General features: G+C 48.9%; 1 pseudogene; it reads right to left on the bottom strand.

Moving 5' to 3' along the window:
- Positions 1 to 1322: 1322 nt before the first annotated feature.
- On the bottom strand, positions 1323 to 1980 carry LOC144170582 (uncharacterized; annotated as a pseudogene).
- Between the last annotated feature and the right edge of the window lie 17599 nt (positions 1981 to 19579).

The following is a 19579-nucleotide window of genomic DNA, read 5'->3' as shown; positions in this document are numbered from 1 at the left end:
CCTCCACTACGGCGCGCACACCTCATATTGATAGACGCCGTCAAAGCGCGTAGGTGAAAAGCATGCACCGTATCCAAACGCACCCCACGAAGCTTGGAGTTGGGCTACTTGGTGATTAAAAATATTGAAATATGAAGGGTGGGGGGAGGGGAGAATTTAGCCCGGCCAATCAGGGTTTCGGTGGGCAAAGTTACGTCCCTCCGCAGCTGCCAGTCACCGTGTGAATGTATTGTGTATAAAGGCCCATTCACACTTGCGACAGGAGCAACAAAAGTGGTGCTGATTTCTTTTCTTGTTGCTGTGACGAAAATTGCTCGAATCCGCATTAGCTGTAGATTAGCGCCAACCAAAATAGTTCAAAAGCAGGCTAAAATTCTTTTTGTGTGTCTAATTATGTAGGCATATGTAGGACTAAATAAACCATTAAGTTTGAATTTACATGTATTGGACTTCTTCTGTCGGGTGGCTCCAAGAAGAAACCTGTAATTGTTGCTTTTGGTTTTGCAGGTGCTGACTGAAGAGTTGGGGAAAGTTTGAGCCGAGATGTTCCTGGCATGAAGCGTGATGGGCACATGAAAGGTTGTACTTACATTGGAGGTTATAAAGCATTAAATAAAAAAATTTCTAGCTTTGCGACATTGTCTCACCTGTTTTGCATGCCATATTTTGGAACATGTAATCTATTTCATTCAGTATATTTGTTTTCAGCAGCCTGCTTAACTGTTCAATACTTCACTTTTTCAAGCTAACTTGTTCTTTAGCGTTCATTGCTGGAAGTTCTGTCTTTAGCAGTTTAATTGAAATATCCCAAACATACTCGGTATAGATTCATAAAGCTTAATAGTGTAGGTTTCAGTTTTCTCGTAAACTTGAGAACCTGTACTTGCTGTAAATTTCAGTTCTTTATTGATCCCATTGGACCACAGATATCCGTAGGACGTCCGTTTTACAGCTTAACGTCCAAGTCCCACGTTCGACGTCTGGCGGACGTACTTCGGGTGTATTTTTCTGGGAAACGTGAACGTCCGTTCAATTTGGTCCGACGGACGTCCGAGCTACGTTTGTGCATGGACGTTTACTGTGGTCCTATCAATAAAGTCCGCTGGACGCCCATCGTACGTCTGCATGGTTGAAGCAAATATTCCGCGATCATGTTACATTCAAACCTCGTTATATCGAACAGTGCGCGAACCGTGAAATAGTTCGATATAAGCGAAATTCGATATATAAAATTTGATCAAAAACGCATCAAAATGCAGCGCGATTCAATCACTAAAAAGGCAACGACAAGAATGACTACTCACATGAAGCGTTAAAGTGAACTATTTATTCCCAGGTGAAAAAAACTGCAGCAGCGTTGACTGTTTCTTCGAGTTGACTGCATGTCGTACCACAGCCTGCTTCATGGTTTCCAAAGAGTCCACGAACGCGAGTCCACTACCTTCCATTCCGCCGAAGTAGCGGCGTAAAAGTTCCACAGCGGCCACCCGCTTCGCCCGGAGTTGGGAGTGGTCCTCGGTGGTCATAGGGCCAGGTTCGCCATCCACCACTTCTGAAGTCAGCTCGCAGGTGACCTCGGCGGCGATTTCTACGTCGGTTAGTTCAGCCGTGGTCCCCGTTTCGTCATCGCCGACGAAATCGTTGATGGTCATGCTCTCTGGCACAGCACCCACAAAACGTGAGAACTCGCTCCACATCTCTTCGAGCGCAGCTAGGTTCTTCGAAATCCTCAGACGTTTCATCTTCCTCGGACGATTTCTCGGCACCGACGACGAACCGAGCGTGCCTAAAGCAGTTAGCGATCGTCTCCTGCTTTACGTCATCCCAAGCACCTTTGAGCATTTGAATGGCAGTTAAGAGGTCGATCTTGAGGTCTTGGCCCATTCGCAGCTTGAGGAGCAACTTTTCGATCAGTCTTCGCTTGTAGATCGCCTTGAACGCCCGAATTATACCCTGGTCCAATGGCTGTAGTTTTGACGTAGTGTTTGTTCGGCGGCAAGAACTTGAGCTTTATGTTCTTGAGCGGCACGTCCGTGTGGTGTGCCGAGCAATTGTCGACGAGGAGGCACGCCTTGCGCCCCTGTTCTGCAAGCTGCGTGTCCCAATCCTTGAGCCATTTTTCGAAGACGTCGCGCGTCATCCACGACTTCCTGTTCCACGCGTACGTGACAGGAATGTCGCAGCGGTTGCGCATGCAGTGCGGCGTCTTAAACTTGCCGATGACAAGGGGCCGCAGTTTCGTGCTGCCGTCCATGTTGGCGCCCAAGAGGACTGTTATGCGGGCTTTGTTCTGTTTGCCGCCATGACACTTCTCCCCTCGGATGTCGAGCGTTTGTCGTGGGAGCATCTGCCAGAACAAACCTGTCTCGTCTGCGTTGAATATTTCCTTTGGGTCGTATTTTGCGAGAACGCCCGGCCATTCTTCGTCCAGCCACTTCTTAATGCTATCGTCGTTGGCGTCCTCGCTTTCGCCAGAAACCGTCTTGCCGACGATCTGGTAGCTTTAAACCGTTGCAGCCATCCACTGCTTGCGGCGAAGCCTTCGGCTTGGTGGATGAATGCGAAATCCTTCGCTTTCTGTTGGAGCATAGGCCCCGACACCGGAATGTTTCTGGCTCTGGCGTCCAGGAACCACCTGCGGAGCGATCTTTCGACGTCTTGGAAGGCTGGTTTCCGAACACAGCGTGCACCGCAATGCTGGCTTTGTCCCGCTTTCGCCTTGATGTCACCTTTCGTCTTGAGCAGCGTGCTCAACGTACTCCGCGGTATATTGTACGCTGCGGCAACGCTGGACTTCTGCTCTCCTTTTTTGACGCGGCGGATGATTTCCAGCTTGGTCGTAAACGTCAGTGACGTTCGTTTCTTCACGTTTGCCGCTATCACCACGCCGCACGCGGCTGACACAGCGCCCTGCAAACACAGTCACGTAACTGCGCGAACAGTGTCCGCTAGTTTAAACCACGCACGACGCTGAAGAGTTCGTTAAGGCGTTGAGGCTTGAGCTTATCGACTGAAACAAGACAAGACGATGACTGAAGGTGATGAACAACGACTGAACCACCTGGTGAACCGGCTGAGCCTGAGTCAGCCGCCTGCGTATGCCGCCTAGCCTGAATGGCGCTACCGGCGCCTAAGGCATGCGTTTGAGTAGCAAACGCCTGCTGCGCCACCGCTATTCTCCCCTGCGTTGCGGGAAAGCCTGCCGCGTGTCTCCGGAGCGCGCGCTTTCGGCCGGCGCTGAGTTGGATATATCCATTTCTTAACCGACCGGGTTCGATACAGAAAATTAAAAATGCATGTAATTCTTTTAAAAAACTGACAATGGTTCGATATAAGCAATGATTCGATATACCCGTGTTCGATATAACGAGGTTCGACTGTAATAACTTATCGTAATTAGCCCCGAGTTAATTATGTTATCTATATTCTTGCTTCCTGCAGCGGGAGGCAAGCAATTTGTAAGCTCAGAAATGGTTGTAGCCATCGCGCACAAAACACTCGATGCGGGCTGCACGAGTCAACTTGATATGTTCGAATTAAAAAAAGACAGCAGATCTCGTAAAGTTTCATAACAATAGTTGCGTTGATATACAATGTTGTATTGTTTTATTTGCTGCTAATTAGGCTAAAATGTATTATTTTTGTAACTACATTTTGTTTGCCTTTTGTGCGATGCAAAGCCACCACGGTGACAAGCCACGCCAAGCCGATAGCCATTCGCGTATCTGTGCGAGTTGCGAAGCGCCAACTAGCTTCCCTGCTGCTTTCTTGATTCTTCTAGACATCTTCTTGCGTCCTGAACGAAAGGTAAGACGTTTTTATAAGTGCCAGTGAGTGGGGAGGTGGCGGGAAATCGTCTTTAGCTTTCCGTGTACTGCAGACGCCGTACGCTGTGCCGAAGTTAGGTATAACTGGCTTAGCGCGTTTTGAATGACAGTGCCAACGCGCGCAGGGAATCACCTTTCGTTACCGTGTTTGCGTTACCGTTTACCGTGTTACCGGAAGCCGCTGACGACGGTGAAGCCTCTGCTGATAAGTTACCGTTCGCGGTAACTCTAGCTCGCGTTGTGCACTCACACGGTAAACGGTAGACGGTATAACTCTCTATGATAGAGAGTTATAGCAGATCGGAAAAACGGTTCCGGTACGGTAACGTCTACCGTCTGGACGCCACCGCGCATGCGCAGAACCCTACCGTATACCGGAGCGACTTGGCCGCGCGGTACCGAGACATACCGTGTCCGTCGTTCGAAAGCGGGCGGCCGCTTTGGAAGAGTTTAGGATACGTATGATTGGCTCACGCCGAGTCGAACGGATTGTAAATATGAGATCATTTAAGAAAAATGAGGTTGCAACAAGTGAAATCCACGCGATTCTGACAACTCAAGCAGCAAGCGAAACACGGTCCCGGCCCAACTGCCGTGGCTTGTGTCGTCGAACGACGCATGTCCGATAGCTTCTTTTAGGTTAACTAAAGGCGATACGGCTACATAACTAGTATTAACAGCAACATGGGGCCCGTCTACAAATCGGCGAGTGAGGAACAGGCGGTGTCAGTGCGAGGGACTCTCAAATACAACGAAAAACTAGAAACAGCCAGCCGTATGTACTGATGATGATGATGATGATGATTGATGATTTCTATTGGTTTCCCCTTTGTATCGGGGTGATGACATGTCATCTTACCAAATAGGAATAATATACATATGTTTTACACTTTTGGTTTAATACTAGCGCTGCTTAGGGCAGGCACAAAAAGCTTATTAGGCACAAAATACTTTTTTTTTTCCTGTTACAGGTGGTAACTGCCCTAGGCAATATTCCCCTCTCTGCTTTTCGTCCACCAGCATTCTAATCTTCTTTTCGTCCCCTCGACAGCCTTGAAGGTAACTTCCTCTGTGATACCCTTAAATCCTAGGGCTTCTGAAAGCCCAATATTCCCTTCATGTAGATTTGGATGGATACCCTCACATTCTAACACAATGTGCCGCATAGTTTCTGTTTCTTTTCCGCAGACCACGCATACCCCATCATTTTGTGAATACTTCCCCACTAAACTCGTAGTTCGCAGGCAACCTGCTCTAGCCTCAAAAAGCAAAGCACTGCCCTGGGAATTATCGTAGAAATTTTCCTTTCTGATGTTCATCTTCTCAGCCCTGTACATCTCTAACGACGTTTTAGCTTCCATTTTTTCCCTCCATTTATTCGTTTCAATGTGCCTTGCCTCTTTTTTGGTTACCTTGGCTGTTTTGGATTCCCCACTGTTCTTTCCGTATTTCATCGTTAGCCTTCTAGTCTTTCTTAACCACTGCGTGTCCACGCTTTTCAAGTATAGGTACCTAAAAACCTTAGTTGCCCACCTTCGTTGATCCATTGCCCCCAACCTCATCTCAAAGCATATTTTACTCTGAGCTTCTCTAACTTCAAACGACGCCCAGCCCATATCTCCCTGAACTGCTTCGTTAGTTGTTTTTCCATGCGCGCCTAAGGCCAAACGTCCTACCGTTCTCTGGTTTACTTCAAGGCCTGATAGAACGTCTGATTTTAAGCAGAGTACAGCATTCGCAAACGTGAGACCCGGAACCATTACTCCTTTCCACATTCCTCTTACTACTTCATATTTGTTATACCCCCACAGAGCTCTATGCTTCATTATAGCTGCGTTTCGCTTTCCCTTAACCTTAAGTTGCTCCTCGTGAGTACTTAAGTAGTTATCCCCTTCGTTTATCCACACTCCCAAATATTTATATTCCTTCACTCTAGGTAATTCGCCTTGCTGGATAGACACTACGTCGGTGGTACTACGTCGGTGGTAGCGTCATTGAAAACCATTATTCCTGATTTTTCTGCACTGAAATTTAATCCGAGGTCAGTGGCTTCCTGGCCACAAATATTTATTAGCCGCTGCATATCGGTTTGGTTATCAGCTAAAAGAAGAATGTCGTCTGCGTATAACATTCCCGGAATATGCTGTTGTACCACTTCGCCTTGCAGCATATGGGTTAGGCTTTGAACATCCGGCTGGGACGTCTGTCGGACGTTCGTAGGATGACCAATTCCTTTGCATCGGACCATCCCACATACGTCTGTAAAACGTCCGCTGGCTTTCTGCGGATGTCTGACGGACGTCCGACATGTCCAACGGATGTTCGATGGACGTCTGTGGTCCACTGGGGTAGTTGGCCTTTCTAGAATCGCCCCAAGCAATCTTTGGCCCGGAAGCTGCTGCTTCTGGAATTTCGTCGCACTGGAATGGAAACAGCGTTGTAAACATTTCAAAAACGTTGAGTCACGGGTAGCAGTCTGTTGTGTTGGCACTGCGTGAAGAAAAGAAACGGCAGGTGAATAAGTGACCAAGTACAAAAGGGTCGGGTTATTTATCGGCGGTAAAACAGTATAGCCTGAAGTGGCGCAGCAGAAGTACCACCAACGCGTTAGCAGATATGTGAAAATACCATAAATCAGGCAAGTGCATCGCTGTAGTCTAGGCAATTATTTCTTTCTTACTGCTTGTAGATTCAAACGCTCTCCCAAAGGATGTTTTCTTCATATACATAGGAAGGCCGAGCGCTTTTTCGGTGCAAAGGCGTGCGAGAAAACGTTGCCTTTATTTTATTTGATGGAGACACGTCAATTGCACGTCGAAAAGAAACTCTGTTCGCTGTTACATGCGGAGGGTAATGTGCCCTAGTTTCTTTTTATAAAACAATTTCCACACGTAGTAAGGCCCAAAACATTTTATTACAGTTGGAACAAAATTGCTAGCAATATCTTTTGCTAAAGCATAGGTAAACTGCGCGCACCGAGCAACAGCCACCGCATCTGTAACAACAGTGGAAGTCACCGCTTCGAGCGACCTCCACGCCGGCGACGCACCGCGTTTGCGCTGACAATTCTATCATGTTTCTGCAAACCGCGAGTTGACACTCCAGTGAGACGACAGCTGTGGCGAACACAACAGGACTGGAGCTGCTATTACTCATGAATATTGCTTCATGTGAAAACTTTAGCACTTAAACGCACCGTAATAAGTTTAGAAATCGCCACAGAATCCAGACTACTCAACGCGCCAGAAAAGTCACTAGCCGAAACGACGACGCGAAAACCTAGTTACAAAAAAAACGTTACATAACTTTTTCTACGTCTACCGAAAATGACGAGCAGTGGCCATTGAATATTGAAAAATGCAAAATACAAACTGGGTTTTATGTGCCTTGGCCTGGACAATGAAACGCGTGGGAAAATGCAATTTCTTTATGACACCACGGTACTCATCACGGCAACGGAAGTCCACCCCCCAATTTTTTACCAATATGTAACCGCATGCGCACTAAGCGAAGGCCGCTGCTGACATCGTCTGCTAGGCTGTCCCAATAGCAGACAGTCACCCCGTACTGCTGTTATCACTCGCTTTCATTGCCCTTTTCGCCCCGTTAACAGCGGGTTGGAGGGAAATGTGATAACCACATAAAAGACGGGGGTCGGTGTCTGTTCTTAAAACAGCCTAGCAGAAGACGACCGCAGCGGCCGTTGCTTAATGCGCATGCCGTTACTCTCGCTGAGTTTGTCGTATCGCTCCATCATACGGCGCTGATCGACGGAACGGTCAACGCTGTCATGGTATTGGTAAAAAAATGGGCGGGTGCACCTCACATGTGCAAGCGTTTTAAATTTTCGCCTGGATCCCAAAACGGCCGCCGCACAGAGAAACCGAATCCTCTCTATAAAGCACGTCAAATTTACCGTACGGCCCAGAGTATCGGAGAACAGCTTTGGCGCGGGCTTCTTACGATGACGAAAAAGGCATAATTTCATGACCCTTACTAGTTGTTTGCAAACACTAATTCTTACAGTCTGCGCCCCCCCCCCCGCCCTCGAAAAAAACAAGAAATCCAGGGACTTACCTATCCTTTCGTGTTCAACCGGGCTATGCCCGCAATACACACACCAGCCGGCTTGACATGGCGCAGCTGCTTGTCTTGCGTTCCCAGTGGCCCTAATAAAGCTATCACATTCGCAGTTGTTTCCACTGTTACACCGACCTCGAAGCACACATTTGATGTCAGCGGAAGCGAACGTGGTCAAGAAAGTGTGAAAGCTCGGAACTAAAAACTAACTATGATCTACACAGAGCAAGAGTGAAAGCGCGGGACACCAACTTGCTCCGCGATGAAATTCTTCGCCCATGCGCGATAGAGACAAATCACCGTACCGCAACTCGCTGCACGCGAACTTTTTTCCACTCCTACTGCGCATGTGCGCGCGAGATAATTTTGAATGTTTTTCGGCTTTCGCCGCGTCGTTGGGCGCGCGTCGTCGGCCACCGCAAAAGAAGCTCGCGAGCGATTGTAAGAATACCCGCATGTGCCGCAAGCCAGGCATATCGCTGGGAGCTTCACGATTGCCCCCTTTTTTATTTTCTTCCTGGAGTCAGGCTGTCTGCTAGTTCATAGCTACAGTGAACTAGAATATTCTAGTTCACTCTATTATAGTCGTGACACAGCATATGAGCGTGATGCAACCACCTGAGGTTTTGTCACGGAAAAGAAGTCTGCCAGGGCCTCTTATATCATGGTATTGAGACTGCCCACCGCATATAAATAGGACGCCATCCGGGACGCGACAAAGAGTGTAGTACTAGGTAACATCTTTTTTCATCTTTTCATTTTTCATCTTCCAAAGGTGGGTAGCAAATTTTAACTATGGCGTGTGGAAGCTGGGCCTCGTCCCTATTTATGCCTCTATATTTCTTGCCTGCACTGTTGTTCGCATGAACCGCTCGCCCTGTAGCGCAACGATACGTCGCCTCGCGCAACATGACCTTTGTGCCGTGACCCGATTGTGACACTCGCTTTAACATGAGTTCTTTTTTGTTTTGACGAAGAATGTTGTAAGGTCCACTAATGAGGTCCGGGGCCAAGTGCCTGGCCGGCGCGTGAGAACCCGCCACTCTGTCTGGTGGCTCAGCACTGTAGACTCTACGCTGCAGCCGTCGCCAATTCGTCACGGCGCGCACGGGAGACGCGCCCCGGCCGGAACAGTGCACCGTCGCCGCCTTTCACTCTCACCCCGCGGGGTCGCGCGCACCTGCTCGTCTGCGAGCCTGCCGTTGACCCAAAGATGGCGGCGCCTCATTGAATATTCCGTAGCGTGCTGAGGGACAGCTGTCTACGTGAATTTGGGCACTCCCTTACGCGTGTAGGAACGCTACAGGGGCGTTCCCGAGAGTTTGACCTCGAGGTGTTATAAGGCCGAACTTGGCCGTTAGAAATCGTTCTTGTCTGAGCGCCGAGCTGGGCAGTTCCCGGCGGGACAAGGAGTCTCGACCGTTAAAGCTAGGCTGGGATATGTGAGCCCCCTAGGTTAGAGGTTAAGATCGCGTCGGAGGTTTAGGGTACAGCTCCGTACCGGGCAACTAGATGGATCTTGCGGCGAGACAGAGTCTCGGCCGTCATTTCTCGAGCGGCTTGTGTACGCTCCGAGAATAGGAGAGTTAGACGAAGTTGAGGAGCTTGAGTGATTTGTGCGCCCTCGGAGCTAGCGTCTAGCTGAAGTTTGAAGTTTTTCTTTTACTACTCATGTACCCAGTTTTCATATTGTAAATAGCTGTATATAAACTCTTTGTTTCACTTAATCAACCCAAACGCCTCGAGTTGGTCAATTCAACCACCGTCTCCAAGAATTTCAACACCATCGCCCTGCCAGCCTCCTGCCAAATCAACCGGAGCCCGGGCGATTGGGTTCCTGATCGACACCGGACTTCTGGGAAACAAACCACCACCATCTTTACTAATGTTATACGAACAATTCGGCCGCCATGCTCTTGGTTTCCTCTCTTGTTACCCGCTGATGACCGCGGATCAACACCGCCTCACGTGCTGTCTGTGATATGTTATACGTTGGCAGTGTCTAGAGTGGGTTGCTAAACGTTCCGTCCAGACGGAACGAAATTCGGCTGATCAAATGGAGTTTTCCGTCGTGGAGTTTAATGTACAGGTTACGTCTCTGTTTACGGATGTTATAATCACGGGTTTGAGTCTCCCCATGGTTTCCTCTTTTTGTTTTGTGGCCGTGGCTGGCCTTTTGTAATAGCTGTAGCTATACTTCACCCCCCGCATGCGGAGATCGCTATTGGAGAGCAGTCGCTCTTGATATTTATCCAACCGGCCGAACCGCTACGGCGCACTGAAGCCAAGGATGAAGTAGCCATTGATACAGTTACGTAGGATAATCTGCAAGTATCTGCAAAAATCTCCAAGGTTGACTGCTCCCGCTACGTATTGTGAAGCGGGCCGTGAAGAAATGCAGTGAACTTTGTTTATTCACCACCTTGAAATGTTGATAGCCTGCTATATGTAATTCTTGGCTGGGTTCAGGTGATACGTCTGGATCGCTTGAGTAGCACAAGAAAACGGCTCCATCATCGCGAATAACCACGTGATGTGGCATGTAGTAACATTGCACAGCGAGATGTTCCGAGAATTCTTGAATCTCTTGCGCGACTCCCAATGTCACATATTCCGAGATCGTATTCCGAGATCGCATCAGCCAGATGGCTCTGGAAACATTGCGGCATATTGTCGCGCCGAGAAGTGCTGACGGGAGGACCATAACGAGCACATTGGTGACTCACGGAGCAAATCGGCTGCACCCTAGGTTCAGCAGCCCGTCACGCACAACTGCCTGTATGAGACATACAGCGACCACGCAGGGGTTCTGGGCGTAGTACGGGAAGCAAGTTGGGGCAATGGCCTGAATCTTGCGACGTATAATTCTTGTGATATTTTCCGGAGTTGGTGCCATCCGGGTGGGAGTGCGCTGTCCTACTGGAGGCTTGAGATTTTCATCGCAGGAAGAGGTCGCAGCCGTGTAAGGGAGGCGGGTGAATTTTCGGGGGATTCGGCAGCTTTTCGCCTGCTCAAAGCGGCGACATTCGGCGATAAGGGTGTCAACTTTATCGCAGTTCTTAAAAACCAGAAGGTTAAAAGCACCGTCGGCTATCCCTTTTAACACGTGGCCCACATTCTGAATGTAAGTAACGTACGATTCAGTGGGGCTTTCCACGCGTGAGGGAGGTCATTTTTGGCTCCCAGCTGCCGACTCTCGGGCGGTCCGAACAAAGCCCGCAGCTCTTCTTTACAAACGTCCCGACTGGTGAGGCGGGCCTCGTTTGTGTCAAACCAACAGTTGTTTAAGGTAGAGGTCCAGGTTGGCGAGCGTGAGTGTTGGGGCCCAGCGGTTGTGGCTACTGACACGTCGTACGTAAGGATCCAATCTTCTACGTCGACGTCATCCATGCGGCTGAATTTACCGGGTTCGCGCGGGTGGGTAAGGATGATGGTCCAGCCTGTCGCGGTTTGGGTTGTCCCCGAGTGCTCCTTGCGAAAAGAAGTGTGCCTGACGTGGCATCCGCTACGCAGCTCCACCACAAGATGTTACGAGGCGAGGATGCGGTAGAGGAAAATGCATTTAAAGTATTTACACTATGTACAGGAGGAAAGGCTGGGCTGTCGCTAACATTCAGAATGACCCACAAAATGCCTCGTCGTCTTCCTCTACCAACATCCGTCGCTGAACGTATTGTTTCTGATTGTGCATCAATCCCTCATAACTGCACCGTTTGTCGTCTGCTAGTTTCTGCCGTGGCAATATCATGAATAGCGAAAAAAGATTGACATCCAGCTCAATGAAGCCGTACGGCTACATTGAGGTGGATGTCATTTTTTGGCGTTTGCATTTTTCCAACTACGAAGACTCTGAAAAAGCTGTAAAGATTTTTATGTAGCCGTACGGCTGCATTGGCGTGAATGTCAAACTTTCCTCTACAGAAACGTACTCCACATTGGGGATTTCCCATAAATCTGGTGAACATCATGAAGTGTGATTTTGTTTTCATACTCATAGATCAACTTATTTGATTGATATTGTTGATACATTGTTTGAAACTCAGTTAATTCGCGGTACAACAGCCTTAAGTTAGACCGAAAAATAAATAATGTCCGAAAACTTTCACCCTGCTTTCTTGTGTGCCTGAGTGGTCTTTTTATGCTATGTACTGCACACCAGTAATAGTGTTAGCAGTTTCAAGCAATATGATACAAGATGATGTTTTATTTTTAGGGTATCATTATCCTCACCCATAAAGCATAAAGCCGCCAAGTCAACTGCTGTACTTCCAAGTGGGAAAAAGTAACAGAAAATGTATTTCATGAATGACCATAACCGAAATAGGGTTAAGGTGGTGAATACTTTTGCTTTGACTTATTTTGACAGATAAGTCAAAGCAAAGCAATTTAACCTTAGGCTTGTTAAATGATCAAAACAATTTGATCAGAAACGTGAAACAGTACATTATTATGATTTCGGTAAGAAAAAACCATGTATGCAAACCTCAAACAGTTCGTATAAAAAAGGTGCCAGTAAAAACAGAAGGTTCGCAGCATTTCTGTGGCGGAAAATAGAACCTTAAGTAACAGAACAATCTTGTAAAAAAAGCAGAAAAAAAACCTACAACATCAAATTGATATGAATCTTCTGTATAAATAAGAGAAAATGCTTCTAACATAACAAACACGAAAAACCGAAAACATACCTTCAGAAAAAATTTCTCGTATGACAGCCAACAGAAAATTTGTCTTTTCTCGAGGAAAAGTTTTAACAGTGCAGAGATAGTATACCAGGTTTAGTAGTAATTATTATTAATTATTTTTGTAGTAAGCCAACCGATTCAGCCGAACAGCCTTTCCGGAAGCTATGCTGGCATTTGTTACGATTGAGCCCGCCGTTGGGCTTTGTTTCAACACTCCTCGGCTGCGCGGCGAAGCCTTTCCTACGTGCTCCTTTCAAGCGAGCCCCCCCAATCCTGTGTCCGTGACTTATGCTTTCACGTATTCGACAAGCCTGGGTCTCTGGCGCCTATCTTTCGGCGCGTTTCAAAACTTCGGCGGTTGCCGACGAGGCAGGCTTCAACGCGTCAAGGACACAGAGGCCCCCCGTCCGCAGCGGAGTCCTCCTCTCTCCCCTCTCTCGGACTGAGCGTGCGCCGCTACTGCCAACTGCTCACGAACTCTGGAAAGAGTGTTGTGTGTGCCTGTGATGTTCGTGGCGTGTGAACAATCTAGAGGGAATGCTTGGTTTGGACCGTTGGCGCTTTTGGGTATAAATACGACCGCCCCCAAGCGCTGTAGTTCCTTCCTGTTAGAGCAGTGAATCAATGCTGTCACTCTGCTCGAGTCCTGTACTGCAACCTCGCCCGTTGGGGCATTGTTCTTTGGCTTCGGCTCACCCCTCGCAATGAAGTAAACAGTTAAGTTAGCCTACGGCATCTGGACTTCTTCACGGCTGCAACAGCGGCTGGCCGCTCGCTTCACACCACGCTACCACACGTATGTCGGATGAGACGGAGCTCGGCTCGGGTGGGCCTTCCCGTACGCAACAACTGGTTGGCAGCGGTCGGATGGCAACTTCGTAACACCTGGAGCCAGCGGTACGAGATGCAACACCACGGACGTCAAGGCGGCTTCGGGCTTCGCAGAATTCACAGCAGTCAATGGCGAGTGCGGGACTTTCCTCCAGAGAGTTTTACCAGGCTTCTGAGGATAGCTGGTAGGGCGTGTGTTTTTGCCGCGTGGGTTATTCGCGCAAAACATTTTTGGAGCAGTGAGGTAGCAGTACTGTAGACCGGCCATGAATCTGAAGGCGTTGAAAAAACCGCAGTTTTTGGAGCTTGCAAAAGAGTTGCGCTTGGATATTTCGGACGCGCTGAGAAAGCCCGAGTTGATACAGGCTAAACTCGCTGTTGGGGCTGACGATGACGAGCTGTCGGAATGTATTGAGCTGATCAATGGCAGGGAGACCGCTAAGCGTCAGGCTGCAGAGGCAGAGGCTGAGCGCCAGCATTAGGAGCTCGAGAGGCAGAAACAGGAACGCGAGGAGAAAGAACAAGAACAGGAACGTGAGGAAAGAAACCGAGAACGGGAGCGACAGCATGAGCTGGATATGAACAGGGCTCGCAAGCTTGGACGTTCCCTGTCTTCCCTATAGGCGGCGTAAAAATCGACACCCCACGTGACCAACCTTGACCAACCTAAAGCGCTGTTTTCGACCATCAAGCCCACCAGACGGCGCAGGCAAAATGTTACCTTTGGTATAGAATACAAAACATTCATTCCGTGACTCAAAGAGCCCACACAGTTCACTTACAATGTGTTATTTAAAAATACTATTAACAAGTTCCGCATCAAACATCCGTTGAGCAAAAATGTACGCAACTTTTTACGAACAGCCGACTGGTGCACCACCTTGTTTCTGAATTCGCAACCACAAAGCCGCCAATTCAAATTGAAACCGCTGCAACGGCCGACCGTTTCAATGTGCGCGGAGCACCGGTTTCGTGACTGTTATTGCTGTTATGTGCTTTTGCGTCCATCAGTTGTTGAGAGGACTGGCAAAACACGAGAATTGAGTGCTTGTGGAATGACAAATGTGGGAAATTCCGCATCGGAAGGCAGCTGTCGAGGCCAGAATATTCGATTCTTCAAACAGAAGGTGAGTGTTATGCACTCCGCTAGAAAGACGGTGCAAAGGAAACCGTTGTCGCCGTCAATACTTCATTTGTGCCCTTCGTTCGAAATCTTAGCGCAAGTGAACGAGTTGTTATGGCAAAAAAAAAATGTTGTCACGAAAGCGACGTACAATTGCAGCGATCGAAATGAAATGATGTCCTGGCCTCTGTAAACTTGCGGATGTCAATAAACGATTTGTTCTCACTTGCTGCTCACTGTGGTCTGTGCCAGTCGAGGCCATCTGGTCACCTGGCGTAACATCACTTCACTAGCGCGGCGCAAGTAAACACGCGACCAGCGTGCCAGCCAGGAGCCAGCAGGAGCAGCCACGGCCGGACTCGACGCCCCTTTCGCGCGCGGGAGGAGGAGAGTCGAGTCCGGCCGTGGAGCAGCGAGCCGGCGGCCGCCGTGCGAGGGCAGCCATGTTATTAAGGAGCTCAAGCGGCCTGTGCAAAAAGCATCCGCCATGTTTACAAAGCCGTGTTTACAGCGCCATCAAGCGGGCGTACTGGGTAGTTCACGACGCCGCCACTACGCTTTTTCTGGCACTACAGGCAAAGCTAGACCTTTGCTTCTCTAAAATCCTCCCTGTTCTGTGATATGAAGCGTCTAGACATCGAGGCATCTCGATCTAGACGTGAGAGTGACAGCAGCGCGCCAAGCGTGCAGTCGGCGGCGACTGAGCGCCCTACAATACGAATGAGTGACCTAATGCGACGCTACAAGGTAGGAAAAGACGGTTTTTTTTTGGTCAACTTCGAGCGTACGTGCGAGAGGGTCCAGTTTAGCCGAGACTCATGGCCGCAAAAGGTGCTTACGCTTTCGCCAGGTGAGGCATCCGACGTGATGGCCCGCTTGCCAAAGGAGGAGGCGGAGGACTCCGAGAAAGTCAAGTCGAGCCTCCAGCGTAAGTACAGGCTGTCAGGAGAGGCGTTTCGCCAGAAGTTGTATGAAGCCTAGAAAGCTAAGGGCGAGTCGTACTCGATGTTCACCTATAAGCTGAGGGCTAACGTGGAAGAGTAGCTCAAAACGGCAAAGGCTTTCGGAGAGCACGACAAGGTAGTTGAGTGCTTCGGTCTCGAGCAGTTTTACCGCCGTCTACCAGAAAACTTGAGACTCTGGGTGCAAGATAGGCTAGTGGTAAATACTGTGAATCATGCAGCTCAGCTAGCCGACGAGTTCGTCGCACGTCGAGCTCCGCAGGGGCCGAACGACGGATAAAAAGAGTTCAGGCCGAGGCCTGATAAATCAGGGCCTAAAGTCAGGGCTCCCCAGGAAGACGGTGGAGCAAGGGAAGTCGTTGTCATGGATAGGGAAACTGGCCTCAAAAACGAAAACAGAGCAGAAGACGCCGAGGAGCAGCGCAGAAAGAAAGCTTTTGAAGCGCGCAGACAGACTGCGTGTTACAACTGTGGTGAGACGGGACATTTCGCTGCGAGGTGCAAGAAGGGAAAACTCGCCTTTCACGTTCTAGATCAAAGGTAGGACAGCAGGCAGTTTCTAGAGCCGTACGAACGTGAGCTCGTGCTGAACGGTATACCGTGCTGAGTTCTTCGCGACTCCGCCACGACGGTAGACATGATCCACCCTTCGTACGTTGAACCGGATCAGCTGACGGGACAGTGTGTTTGGGTGAAGCACGACGTAGCAGCACGAAACGTGCGCCTGCCGATTGCCAAGGTCAGCATCGGAGGTCCGTTTGGTGAACTTGTCACGCAGGCGGCAGTATCCCCACAACTTCTTCCGGAATACAGGTACCTATTCTCGAACAGGTTGGATCAGCTGTTACTCGAGAAGGGGTACACTTTTGAGAAACTGCCGAGCAAAGAATCAGCTGAGCTCGCTGCGAAGACCTGAAGTAACGATAGTATCGCCACCTCTAAGGGGAACGGCGAAACTCACACAGATAGCGACGATGGGGCACTTGTGGATGCTCACGACAGAGGGCAGCGTAAGTACACTGTGTGTAGAGTTCCTGTATATACAGGAACTCTAACTGTGTGAAAGGACCCTACAGTGAGCGGAGATGTTTCGTCGTCATGTTCGAAGTGCGCAGGTTCACGGGAGGCCTTCAAAACGGTTGCTGCCCTAACGCGCGCAGTTCACAGGCTACCGACGTTCCGCGGGAAAGCCTAAACCGGGAAATTAGCGAAAGGGGGCAAACCGTTTCCATTGAAACGGCGGTTGTTTTTCCGGATGCCAGTTCCGAACCGAGCAACGCTGTCGCTGAGCTGGCAGTCGAGACACTGAACGGTTTTCACGGGGAAGCTAAGCTTAACGACGACACGCCACCAGGGTGTCGAACCGGAACCGGAACCGGAACCGAACCGAAAACCGGAACCGAACCCGAATTTTTGCCCGGAACCGGAACTGAACCGGAACCGTATTCTTTCCGCCATTTTGGAACTGAACCCAAACCGGAACGAATCGAAGAAACCGTTCCGAACCAGTTCCGGGTCCTCAAAAATGTGATTTCCAGTTTTCTATTTCGGTACCCTACCTTGCGTCTGAAGACATTTTGCCACTCGCCAGATAGCAGCATGAAATATTCTGCATAGTCCGCAGTTCCCAGGGCCCATCATGTTATATCTTCTAATTATTGCCCTCAACTTAACGTAAAGTTGTCCGTATATGCTATCAGTTTGCGTTAGGTACTGCCCATCTCTCCCAATTATCTTTTACATTTAGCATAACTTAAGTTAGAACGCATATTCCGAGGCAACATATCATAGAATATGCTTCACGGTTTCTATCTTCATGGTGTTTAAAGTCGTGTAAAGTTCTCAATGTGTTGTTAATTTGCATGCATTCCTGTCCGCTTGTGAAGACCTTCAGGGACACCATCAACAATAAATCCATATCTTCCACTCATTTTAGTTTGAATGGGCAGTTGTATACAAACAGCACGGCGACAGAAACACTCGCAGTTCTCAAAATTAACGTCACCTTTTCTTGTATACAGTGCCGTTGTGTCCTTTGGTTATTGCTCTAAGAGAACATGAGCTATAAAAATGGGGGATGCTAATTTCCACTTTTAAAATATATTTGATAGCATTTTCATGTTATCTTGAATCTGCTCAACCTTAAACTGAAGAGGCCAATGGATTAAAGTAGATTAGTGCGGGTTATCGGGTAGACTGGGGTGGATTATTTAGGTGAGTGAATGAGCTAATGTGAATTAGTGGGACTAGCGTGTTGATTAATTTGGATTACAGGAATTAGTGGGTCAGTTAAGGCGGATCATGGTCGGACCAAAAATTATATCTTTGGGGTCCTTGGCATTTGGAAATTTTGCAGCGTTCTCCTTCTGGACCAATTAGAAAATTTAGCGACGCACAAAGTAGCCGAAAAGTTATGTGATGACCACGTAAATGCTATAAAAGGTCTTTTTTTATGCCCGTATTGCTCTGTTATGTTGTTTCTATATTAAAATCGACATCTCGCACTTAAGTTAATAAATAATTGCCTAATTCATATTTTAAATTCATCAAAGCGTTTTCAAAACGTGTATGTATATGAGGGGAGACAGTTGGCAAGAAAGTAAATCGACAGCAAAAAAGAGAGGAACGATGAACTGGTTTGATGCAAGAGACTCTCGATAGCATTCTTCAATACCTTCTCCTCCTGTGTGCTACCGTTCTGCAGCCTCCCACAGGTGTAGCATCTCAACCCCCGAACACAGCCCCCTTCAAGCGGGGGAAGCAGTGATAAACGTGCGCTTAGCCAAAGCGGCGCCCAAACTCTCATAACAGACTGTTAGCAGGCGTGGCCCAACTTTGCCAACGGTCGATTGCATGTTACAACACTTCCAATGATCAATCAGGGACCACCAACGAGACCAGTCACGATTGTGTGGGCACCAGCTCATACTGGCATTGCCGGCAAACAAGGTCACCAACCTCGTGGCTCGCGATTTGACCCGCTTAGCCAGCGCTGATGAAGCCGGGACCGAGTGCATGCATCCTGCAGTCACAGACCAGGAAGTTAGTCAGCACTATGGCCTCTTCCGTAGAACGTATTCCTCCCCGCCCAAATCGCTACCGATTAACCAGGAAATATTACTCCGTGCCTTGCGGTCATACACCTTCCCACACACCACCAGACTTCACCTCTTTGACAGGACACAACTCTCCATTTCGTTGCTTCTGTGGATAGCTTGAGAACCTCATACACATAGTAGGTGGCTGCGACAAGTGTGCCGTAGACCCATCCAACCTCCACATTTCCATAGACAATTGAGAGACAGCCATGGCCAGCTCCGGCCTGAAAGATCAGTTGCTCTTGATGGAAACGGCTGTCGATTCGGCCCCCTCGAATGAGGACGCCTCTCTGAAACTTTGCCTCGATCTAATTAAACTTCATTTTCTCTCTCTGTCTACAAGTGATCATTAATGCTGCTTTTGACCTCACTTGGCTGTCATCTTTCCTAGAGCCCAATCGCTGTCACCGGTCGCTGAAGGGCCATTAGCAAGTTCCTATCTCCGGTGGTTCCGTATCCAATGCCGTCCTATACACGCCGTACAATGAGCCAGTATAGCCGTTCTTTCGTTCAAACAGCTCTGTTAACAGATAAAAGATGAGCAGAAGGAAATTGCTCTAAATGTCACCTGCCACGCTTGGTAGTCGGAAATTGACGCTGACACCGGACTATTTTCTACTTCTAGCACTGCTGATGATTTCGCGTTAAAGCTAAAGCGCCGTTGAAACTTGAGGTAGATGAAAAGCGTAGCAGACCAGCCGATTTATTTACAAGGCGAATTTTTTGCCTCATATTGCAAAAATAGGGGTGCCTGTGTGCGTGCGTGCATGTGTACGTGCGTAACATTTTATGGATCCAAAAAAAGATGGCGGGCGCGTAGGCTCTACTGCCCTCCAAAGAGACCACCCGCTAGCCAGTAAACTACCTGCACGCCTGCCTGCCTGCCTGCCTGCCTGCCAGGCAGAACATTCTGGTGAGGATGCAAGATTTGGGGACGAGGGGCGGCCCGCCACGAGCCGTCCTAGGGATGGGGGGG

The sequence above is a fragment of the Haemaphysalis longicornis genome, unplaced genomic scaffold (assembly GCF_048455015.1).
Source record: "Haemaphysalis longicornis isolate Haplotype H1 unplaced genomic scaffold, Haemaphysalis longicornis Haplotype H1 scaffold_1, whole genome shotgun sequence".
Lineage (NCBI taxonomy): Eukaryota > Metazoa > Arthropoda > Arachnida > Ixodida > Ixodidae > Haemaphysalis > Haemaphysalis longicornis.
This window is presented reverse-complemented; position numbering and strand designations above follow the sequence as displayed.